The 11,317-nt window shown below is 41.8% G+C and overlaps 1 long non-coding RNA gene across 1 annotated transcript in view; it reads right to left on the bottom strand.

Annotated features, from left to right (window-relative positions):
• Positions 1 to 9,288: 9,288 nt before the first annotated feature.
• LOC148130554 (uncharacterized) overlaps positions 9,289 to 11,317 on the bottom strand; it is a 77,917-nt gene continuing 75,888 nt past the window's right edge. Inside the window, exon 4 of the long non-coding RNA XR_015749989.1 lies at positions 9,289 to 9,596. This is a non-coding gene — a long non-coding RNA (uncharacterized LOC148130554). The remainder of the gene's footprint in view (positions 9,597 to 11,317) is intronic.

The following is an 11,317-nucleotide window of genomic DNA, read 5'->3' as shown; positions in this document are numbered from 1 at the left end:
TTCCCCCAGGAAATCAACTTTTATTATTTTTCCTTCAGTGAGAACCTGATGAGATAAGAATCTAGATCTGGTCCATCATCGTAGGAAGCCTTTACTCCAGAGGTGGTATTCAGCAGGTTCTGACCAGGTCTGGAGAACCGGTAGCGGAAATTTTGAGTAGTTTGGAGAACTGGCAAACACCATCCCTGACTGACCCTGTCCCCATCTATTCTCTGCTTCCCAAGTCCCAGCTGATTGACTGGGTCTTCTTTTGATGCCCTGCACAGGAGAACGGAGCTGGAAAGCATGTTAGTGGGGTGAGGAGGGAATGGGATTTTACAGTAACCTTCCCCCAGAAGTGGGGTGGGAATGGACATTTTGCAGTATCCTTCACCTGCCATGCCTACCAAGCCATGCCCACCAAGCCACTCCACACCCACCCAGCCACGCCCACAGAACTGGTAGCAAAAAGTTTTTAATCCCACCACTGCTTTACTCCATATCATACACAGCCTACTCTAATCTTGCTCACTTTGGGCAACCTGATCCTCAGCTCCAAGAGATTTAGCTGTCCCCCTATCTGTCTATCACCCACTCAGCCATACCCATGCTTCAAATGCTTAAGATAAATCTTGGGAATTTAAAGAAATCTGGAATGCCATCTGTAAACCTAATTAAATCCTACTGTTTTCATTCTTCTTCACTTACCTTGTTTAACATGGAGCTTAAAGTAGCCCTGATACTGTGTTTCTCAGAAAATAAGCCTGGGACTTATTTTCTTTTGACCCTCAAAAAAACAGTTGGGCAGTCTTTTGGGGGGTGACAATTTCTCTCCCCCGCGCACCCTTGCCTAGAGTGCCCCATGCTCAGCCATGCCTTGCCACCAGCCTCTCCTAACAGCTGATCATGGTGGAGCATGGAGGGCTCCCTACCCCCGCCAAGCATCTTTGCTGCAGACCTGGTATGGTGCTGGCTGCAGGCTAGGTCAGCGGGCAGGCAGCGGCGGAATGGATGTTGGTCTTGGTGGCGGTGGGGCACTTTGCACCACTGCCACTTCTTCTGCCACCGTCATTTTCCCTTCTATCCTCGCCACGGCTTATGCCTCATTCGGACTGCTGCCATTTGGCAAGATGCAGAGGCCAGAGTCCGTGCTGGACATCGCAGCATGGCGGTAGTGGAAAAGTGGCCCTTCCAGTGGGTGGAGGAACAGTTTGAACGCATTCCTCCACTGGCAGTGTTTCAGCCGCTTCTCAGGCGGGGGAGCCACCTCCGTAGCTTCCATGGGTCCCACCAGTGCTGGCACCTCTCTCGTCAGCACCGTTTCCAACAGTGGCAGCAGTGGTGGGACAGACCTTGCTGCTGACGAGAACCACCTGCCCTCCCACAGGGGCATCACTTTGTTTGACGACAGCTGCGTCGACAATGTCCTGCAAGTCGGTGAGTCTTTTGGACTTCGGTGGGTGGAAGCGCCGGCGGGAGGGTGATGCCATCGTTTCTCCCCCCTCCACGCCTCGCTTTGCTTCCTGCCCCAGAGCTTTGGGTCATGGTCTTGTCCCCTGTACAGTCAGGTGCTCTCCTCTTGCTCCAGCCACCCGAACCCCCCCCCCCCGTGGACCTTTCCCCCCTCTTTAAGTTTCTTTACTCTCATTCCCTCCGTCAGTTCCCCAAGAATACAGACTGGCTAGGCAGCTTCCCCTCCACCCCTCCCGGTAGTTTTAAAAAGGGAATCATCTATCCACTTTGCCCTTCGAGCAGAGGCAAACCTTCCAGTCCAAACAGAAGAGAAAGGGAATCATCCTACAGACCCTTAGCACCAAGCTTCCCAGTGGATTCTCCCAAAGGATCCACCCCAAAGGAGGATTCACCAGAGGATTGTCTCTCTAGGAGAATCCTCTGGGAAGCTTGGCAGGGAAAGAAGGAGGGAGGGAGGGAGAGAGGGAAGACTGTCTTTGGGATTTGCCAGGAGAAATCCAGGAGATGGATTTCCATCCTATTTCTGCCCTTCATGGAGATGAAGGTGGGGGTGAATCCTCCTTTGGGGTGAATCCTTTGGGAGATTCCTTAAAGAGGGGGAAAAGGTCCATGGGGGGGATTTCGGGTGGCTGGAGCAAGAGGAGAGGGCCTGACCATACAGGGGACTGAAGCTCTGGGGCGGGAAGCAAAGCGAGGTGTGGTGGAGGAGAGAAATGATGGCATCGCCCTCCCGCCACCGCTTCCATCCACTGAAGCCTGAAAGACTCACCGACTTGCAGGATGTTGTCGATGCAGCCACCGTCAAGCAAAGCGATGTCCCTGCAGGAGGGCAGGTGGGTCTTGTCGGCAGCGGGGTCTGTCCTGCTGCTGCTGCTGCCACTGGTGTTGGAGACAGTGCTGGCGAGAGTGGCACCAGTGCTGGCGGGAACTGTGAAAGCTACGGAAACACTGCCAGCAGATGAATGCGCTCGAACTGTTCCTCCATCCACTCGAAGGGCCACTTCTCTGCTACCGTCATGCCATGATTTCCAGCACGGTCTCCGGCCTCTGTGTCTTGCCCAATGGCAGCAGTCTGAATGCGGCATAAGCTGCGGCGAGGGCAGAAGGGAAAGTGACAGTGGCGGAGGAAGCGGCAGCAGTGCAAAGTGCCCCGCCACCACCGAGGCTGACATCCACGCTGCCACCGTCCACCCGCTGACCTGGCCTGCAGCCAGCACTATACCTGGGTTTGCAGCAAAGGTGCTTGGCGGGGGTAGGGAGCCTTCCGCGCTCTGCCATGATCGGACATTAGGAGCGGCTGGTGGCGAGGCATGGCTGCCCATGGGCCGCTCCTAATTGCAAGTCCCCCCGCCTTTCCCCCCCATTTCGCATGTTTTAAATAGGCCTAAATTTTGGGGGAGGGGCTTCATTTCACCTCATGCCTAGAAAACATGCTGGGCCTTCCTATTGGAGGGGCATATTGTTGGAGAAACTCGGTACTACTTTTATAGTGATTAGCAATACATAAAACTGAACTGTGACCTATAATACCTAGGAATTTACATAATTTTCTTTGGCACTATTTTCTAAAACTTTGAAGATGAGAAAAAAATATTGGTAAACATTGTAGTAAGTTGGAATTACAATGAAATTTAGCAGATCCTCATTTAACAGATTTAACAGCCTTGGATACAACAGACGAACCTTATCTTTGATTTCACCTCAATGGAGTATGGACAAATGTGGTGGTTCTTATCTGGGCCACACAATGCAATGCATGTCATTTGCATCAATTTATATTGCATGTGTAATGATGTAATTGATGTTTTCATACAATTAATGTAAAATTGGTGCAAATGATGTTAAAAACATCAATTACATGATTATATAAATTATGTATATATTGTATCCTTATATAATCAATATATAAGTATGTACTCATGGATTTAATGGACATTCACATTTAACAGACAAACTTTCTCCCTAGTTGTTCATTAAATATAGGTATTAGTCCAGGGACTGAAACTGGCAGGAATCTTAGTTATAAAATACAATACAATACTGTACACAGACAATGAAAATATAAAATCCCTGCTCTAATGATAGTATATAATCCTTAATAAGAATGCATGTCTAAGAGTAAACAGTTGAAGGCAGTGATACAGCTTTGCTGAAAGCTGCAGATGAATCAGAGCTATTTGAATCAGAGCTGTGGATTTTAGGAGGAAAGAGAATCTCCTCCTCCCTAAGTGGCTCCATTCCTAATCATCCACAACTGGAAAATATTCATCTCAATATGTGTGGCTAAATCTTGCCTGCCTCACATCTCATTTGACTTTGAGATAACACAGTAAAATCAATGTATGCTGAAACTGCATGATTTCACTCTGGTTTAGGCATTCCAACCTTCTCTGGGTTTCATCCGTGGTTTAGAATCCTGGCAAAATGGATTGGCCCAACTTGAGTCATGCTATGTGGAAGAGGAATATGAAGAATTGGGAACTGTTCCAATATCCAAATTCCTTAATACTAAATCTCTCTCTCTCCAATGGAAGCAAATGAAATGAAACACCCCTTAAGACAAGAGAGAGAGAGAGAGAGAGAGAGAGAGAGAGATCCAAATATATCATTCGAACTTTCTAGCAAACTATGTAGTTTGAAGACCCTACAGCTTCAAATTTCTGTTTTGAGTGTGTGCTGCATAGATCATTCCTGTGTTATTTTGTTCTGCTGCTGCTTTTCTTTGAAGTGATGATTTTAGCCTGCTCTGTCCTATGCCCTGTTCAACACGAGTCACACCCACCTGGGTTTTACCTTAAAGAAGGGATTTAACAAGAGTTGGAAGGGACCTTGTAGGTCATCTAGTCCAACCCCCTGCCCAAGCAGGAGACCCTACACCAGTTCTGACAGATGGCAGTCCAATCTCTTCTTGAAATCTCCCAGTGGCGAAGCTCCCACAGCCTCTGAATAACAGAATAATAACAGAATAACAGAGTTGGAAGGGACCTTGTAGGTCATCCAGTCCAACCCCCTGCCCATGAGCACTATCTTTTTTTTTTTTTAAACAAAAGGATTTATTGAAAAGCAGGCCTTATAAAGCAGTGAGATTTTGAATTCTGATATACTATCTGCATAACTTTAAAGTTTAGAGTTCCCTGTGAATGATCCATTTCATAGTTCAAACCATGAATCAAAGAGAATTGGGTCATTTTAATTAGCTTTTTACAACCCTGTCCTGAAAATATGCGAAAATGTTTTTCTCCTCTGGAACAAATCATGTTTCTCCACCCCTACCGCCTTCACAAAGCTAATCAGTGATTACCTTTCCGAGGAAGACACAAGTCCTAAACTTGTTAAACAAATTTACAAATTTGCCAAATCCTTTTGTAGTGGAGGCCTTCTGGACCACTGCACTATGTCTTTTCGTATTTTCCCATGAATTCTGCATTTGTGTAGTCCATGTCCAAACCCCCCCCCCCCGCCTCCAAAACAAAACAAAAAGGTAGGGGGAGTGAATATGTTAGTGGGAGAGAGAATTACAAAGGCAAGCAGTCTTGGGTGGGGGGGTGGGGTAGTGATTGCACACAGCCATGCAGCTATTAAGCATATGCCAAAGTAAAGAGTGGTGCTCAGGCCTGCCATAGGTTTGCCCTGCAGGTAGATGACAGGCAACGCAGAATGAAAAAGAAAATAGGAAACAGTACAGGATGTGGATGAGATGTCAAGCACTGGAAACCTCAGCGGTCAGATCTTCAAGCCACATCATCAGCCACGCAAAGCAGGACATACCTTTCTGGCTTGCTGGTTCTGGCCGCTGAAACAAAGCAGCCCCCTTCTCAGTAGGAGGCCAAATCAAAATGAAATTTTATTTAGTCTGCCCTGTTCTCAGATTGGATTTCAGAACGAACTGCTTGAGGAGATAGCATGGCTGTGGCTGATGCATGCTTTGCATAGAAAATTGCAGGAGGGTTAAAAAAAAATATCTCCATAATCAAAAAAAGCTGTGCTGTGCTCGAAGAAAACCTGCATGTATCCACGAATGCATGTTTGCACGCACCCATGTGCACTCACACATGGATATTAAAAGCATCAACACAAGAACCCCTTGAAAAAAAGGACCTTTCTGATTAAAATCAACTGTTTCCAAAAAATAAATATTTTAAGGAAATACCTGAAAAATAATCTTGCCCAGCCCTGCTGAGGGAATTCACGGGATGCAGAGATCGCTCTTCTCTTTCTTTTTCTTGGTGTGAAAAATACTGCATAAGACATAAGGGCCTTAAAAAACAATAACACATGAAAAGTAAAACCTGTTTGTAGCTTCCAATATACTGCATTGTTCTCCTGATCCAACATACTGTTTTTTATTTGATCTCTTTCTTCCTTCAGGAACCAGAAAAGAAAACAAAAAAGAAAGCTCTTTTGGTAGAAAGTAACATCTGTTTTCATAATCATTAATATAAGCAGACCATGCTTGATTTATAAGAGAGAAAGATTTCTTTTACTAGGTTGCAATCTCATACCCAATTACCTAGGACTAAAATCCCATTAAATTCAACAGAGCTTTCTTTAGGATTGCATTGCGAGAGATTTAATTTTATAGCCTACTGAATAAATTATCAAGCAATCTCCATATATTTTCCCTTAAAGTTAGAAACAAGACAAGAAAGTTCATCTAGAAAATATACAGCATAGATCTCATGTAATACCTTTGTTATTAATTATGCTGCAAATGCGATTTTCAAATAGAATTATTTGCAGGGTAGGACAGTAAACCTGTAGAAAAATGCAGCATAAGCAACAAGGGAGCTGTACCCCACAGAGGCAGTGTAGACCCTGCCTGATCATTCATATTCTTATTACAGAAACTGCTCGGGTTTAGTCCTGCAAAATAGCAGATGCAGAATGATAGATTTTTAGTGGCACGATTCTGGCTATGAGAAGGGTCTATCAACCACATCAGTCTAAGCCAAAATACACATGCAAACAAGCAACATCTCCAGACATTCTATTTAGCAATTATTGCCGACTAACATAAGCAGTGCTAAAAAAATGATACCGTAAGTGGCACTGTGGTGTAGAGGCAAAAAATTTATATTTCATCGAGGAGGAATGCAGAAAGGATAAGAATACCAGGCAGAAAGCAGAGCTAGAAACTTGCTGCTATAATGAGATACAGTACAAATCAAGCACACAATGTGCTTTCAGAGACCATCCACGAAAGTCACTGACAACAATGCAGCCATGGCTAGGCATCCCTTGGAGACATCGTTGGTAATTCAATCTTCTGTGCCTTGTAGGATATAGGTTGGGGATCCCTAGCAACTGCCAGAGTATAAAATCCTTCAGTAATTGGACTTTGCAGGATGGAGCCTCAAACACATATTGTATAAGCTATTTCATAAATTCAGCAGCCCATGCTGAACAAGCTGCATGTACTCATGTAGGGTTAAAAGACAAAAGCGCATTCACAAATTTTTATTTTTTTTAGTATGCTCAGTGACATACAAGCTGGTAAATTAACTGACTTTAGGGCATGTAACAAAATAATAATAAATTATTGGCCTAGCCTTATGTTAATATTCTTTCAAAATCCCACAATTTATTTTGGCTGGAAATCGTTTTTGTCTCTTGCAGCCACCACATTAATTCTAAAAAGGCTGTCTTCCCCAATGCTAATCTTCCCCAAATCCAGTGCACCTTGTATTTGTACTAAACCTAATAAACAACCCTACAAATGGATTTCTTTGATGTCTCCAGTCAACTTATTAATTTATTCCTTAGGCAACTGAAGAATATGCACCTAACTCTTCAACTATTTCAAAGAAATATTGGATGTCAACACTGCTACAGAAAGTTGGAAAACCCTTGATACACTGGAAAACTTTTTCATCTACACCCACCCTTTCTGTCATATTTCAGGCACATGCTTCCTACAAAATGTTTTTATTAAAAAAGTTTAAAAATGCCAAGGCTTAGCTAAGAGCCAAAATGTACATGTTAAAAAGAGAGGAAGAAGAGAGGGGGGGGGGGGGGGGAAGAACAACTTATACTCTGTGGCAAATAGCAAAACTGAATAAAGTCAAAGGAATGTTTTGCTGAAAGAAGAATTTATGACCAAGTCATTTCAACTGAGTGAGCTCTTTTTGGATGGATTATTTAAGAAAACTTATTTTATATATGGACCTGGTCTCAGACATATCCAAAAACAATCTGTTGTACTTTTCTTAACGCAGAATAGCTGAATAATTGTGTGCTTTGCCCACATTAAAAGCTCGGAATAATGTTTATAAAATGTTAGGAAATCCCTGTAGGTTTCCTATTTAACAAGCCATGTATGACAAATCACAGTGTAATGTACTACGTTCTTAATCTTTAATTAGAATGTGAATATCTGCTAGAGAATGCATTTAACTTTGACACATTAAATCTTCTGGTTAAAGTGCCTTATAGGAAGTGCAAAGATGAAGCACTATAGCAATCTACTGCCTCTCTCTCCATTCACCCAGACAGTTGGGGAAGGACGATAACATCTTGTAATACCTGCTCTGTAGTAATTAATCGCTGTGGTATTTAGGACCATTCAAGTAGACAAATATGACAGAGACAGGAACAATTAGGAACCTTGTTCAAGCTACATTAACTTTTCCAGCTATTACAACACAGCAGCTCAAGTTTGCTTGTAAAAGCTGCAGAGGGATTGTTATGCATTAGCCATGCGATTATTAATGAAAAGAAAAGGAGAATTGTGTTTATTGTACTTTGAAAATTGCAAATAAATTTCAATTATCTGCTGTGTCATTTTGTTAAACATGCATTTCTGAAGCGCCTTTGTGCTCAACAATCACTTGCTACTTATGACAAAATAATGCTAGAAAAACCCTCAGAGAAATTCAATGCCAAATTATCAGTTTTAGGATGAGTTAGTTCCTTTTTTGTGCACTGGTCTTCCTTTCATTGGCACTAGAGATGACACTGGAGAGAAAGTTACCTCAAAAGATTTCTGAAGTATAATGAATTCTGTTGGTGGCTGGTCTTCCTTGCTTCCATCAAACATCTCACTGATGTTTGAATCAGGATTCGGTCCTGAGAATGTTTTGCTTCAGTCACTGATATATACATATATTATAAATGATCAGAGCATAAACTTCACATCAGGAAATCAGGACAAGAATTCAGCATTTCCAATGTAACAGAGAGAATTTATAATTCATTATCATGATTAACCCTATTATCAATGTACTGTATCAATATTCCCTTTTCATTTTATCCTCCTAACATAAATAAGTGGGTTCTTGTATCTGACTGCATGAATCTATTCAGAAACCTGTCAGCTAGTGATTTTTGTAGAAAGTTGATCATACACGAACAATTGCAAATAAACACATTCATTGCACTGACTCTTATATTAATCAGTCAGGGAACAGAAGGTGAACTGCATGCTTCATTTATTGAAACAGAAAAGCATTACTCAACCAATACAATGCTGACATCAAACTCTCCAAATAGTTGATAGTTGGGGTAAATAGAAAGTACTTTTTTTAAAAAAAATGTTAGAATCTTTTTGGATGTACAGAAAATATTGATGAACTCAATGAAACTTACAGATGAGGTAGGTTTGCTCTAAGTCCAAATGCAAACAATCTTATCTTATTTTTCTTGTGTCACCGCAAGTTGGTGTTATACATGCAACTCTTTAGTTAATAAAAGCAAAGCATGTGGACTGTTTTGACTTAGTTTTTATAGGAAATGGTCTTAACATTTCTGAGACTTCATGTATGTCTTCATATAAATAGTTAATAATAAAACAACAACAACAAAAACATTCCTAAATATATATTCTTGCTATATTTCTTCCTTCTACCTTGTCAACTATGTGTGTGGTCTTTTTAAAGCCTTTAACAACTCTACACTTCACAAGACTTTCTGAATCTAAATATACAACTCTGGCATTTGCTACAGGCTGGGCAGGAAGTATCCTGATCTTTCGAACAGGGACTTAGAGATTTCTTGAATTTTTCCTTGTCTGATCATCAGGCCTCAACCATTTTCTTTCCTTCTTCTTTTTTCCCCTTTCCCCTTTTTTCTTTTCTTTTTTCCCTTTTTCTTCTCTGCCTCCCCCTGGCAGTTTTCACGGAGATTGACAAACTTACATCAATTGTGCTCTGCAAATAGAAAGAAAGGCCAGCTTAGTGTGGCACAATTTACATCCCACCTCAGAATCTGTTGTCCCCAAACGAGAAAGCCAGGGAAAGGGGGAGAGGGAGGGGGGAAAAAAACCCCGCAGCCCCACAGCCAGGAACAATTCCCCTTCTCAGCTGAGCTGCAATGATGTCAGCTTTCTGATTACAAACTGCTTATTTATGCTTCAACAGCTGCCAAGAGCAGCCAATAAGTGGCTAAAAGAGTGTCTAGACCAGGCATTCAGGCTGCTATTGTTTGCTGGTTGTTACCTGGTTGACAGCGATGGGTACAGCTGCCTGGTGTGAAAGGGAGCAGAAATGGGGAGGTGGTGATTGACAGTAGGGCCTTGGGGGTCAGGCACAGGCTGCCTGGATGGCCCCATGTCTTTATATTCTCTGCTCTAAAGGGAAGGCAATGGCCCTGCCTAGGGGTTGGAGGTGAAAGGAAATGTTTCAGGGTAATGAAAAAAATCCTTTGGTCAAATTTGTGATCATGGACACATACTCGGGGGAATTTAAACCAGCAACATCCTTTGCAATTCACAGCCTATATACGTAACAGAGCAAACCCTGACAATCTATGACAACTGTAATACTGAGAGAATACACTGTATATTCGTTTAATTTGCTTGTATTGTATTCTTATTTTGCTTTCAGGGGTGGGTGATTGCCTTTTAAAAAAATGTTTGAACAAAAGTAAGAAAAATAAATTCATCTGCATGCATAAGAGGGATCAGGCAAATAAAAAGTACATTGCTTTATGATTTATCTCCCCACTCTTCTTTTTTAGTTAGTCCCAAGCTAGGCAATTTCTGTGAATGTTCTTTTAAAAATTATGCTTACAGCAATCTGTTTGTTTTCCTCTAGTATCTATTATCATCAGTGGATATTGCCCAGGCTTTATTTTGATTCCATTCAATCTGGTATGGTTGAGTTACAACAGTGTCAATGCTGTTTCTCTGCATATTTAAAGCTTTTCAAGGTTGGAATTATACATACGCACAAACACATATATCTGCACATGCAGAAAAATAAAAGGAATAATTTGGTCTTCAGATACACTCCAAAAAGGAGAGTTGTTAGACTGACCCTCAAACTAGCTGAGCAAAAGTTTTGTATCTTCAGGGAATTTATTCCCTGACATATTCATAAATATTTTTTCTTTGGCTGCAGAGTCTAAGGACTTAAGCAGAAAACTATATCATCTGGAGCTTATTCTATAGGTATTCTATCACATTTGGGCCTATTCTATAGATTATTACATTTAGACCTTTTTGAGGAGGGGGAATTACTCCTTTCCCACAAAGAAGAGAGAGAAGGAAAAGCCTTGTTTGTGCATCTGGCTTTACTTTAGATGACCAGAAAACATGATCGAATGTGTGGCATGATCCCACACAGAATTTTATTAATCTGAAGAATAAGCATCTTATCTATGTCTGAAAAATTAGATTCCACAACTTTGCAGACTTGTGCAACTGTGTCTGCAGAAATGAATGAGGAATCCATGGTGAACATTACAGTTCTACTGGAACAGCAGAAGTGTGGTAAATGCATTTACATTCTGATTGTAAACACAAGAAATGAGTGCAAAAAATACTTGCTGGAGATATTTTTCCCCATTAAAGCCATTAAAATTAAAACATAAATATGGATATAAGAATAATCCCTTCACTGATTTTTAAAATCTTAATATAGTCTTGATT

Source organism: Notechis scutatus, chromosome 5 (assembly GCF_049901735.1).
Source record: "Notechis scutatus isolate UNSWTSFEM ecotype Mainland chromosome 5, rNotScu1.2, whole genome shotgun sequence".
Taxonomy (NCBI): Eukaryota; Metazoa; Chordata; class Lepidosauria; order Squamata; family Elapidae; genus Notechis; species Notechis scutatus.
Note: the sequence above shows the minus strand (reverse complement) of the source record. Positions and strands in the feature narration are given on the sequence as shown.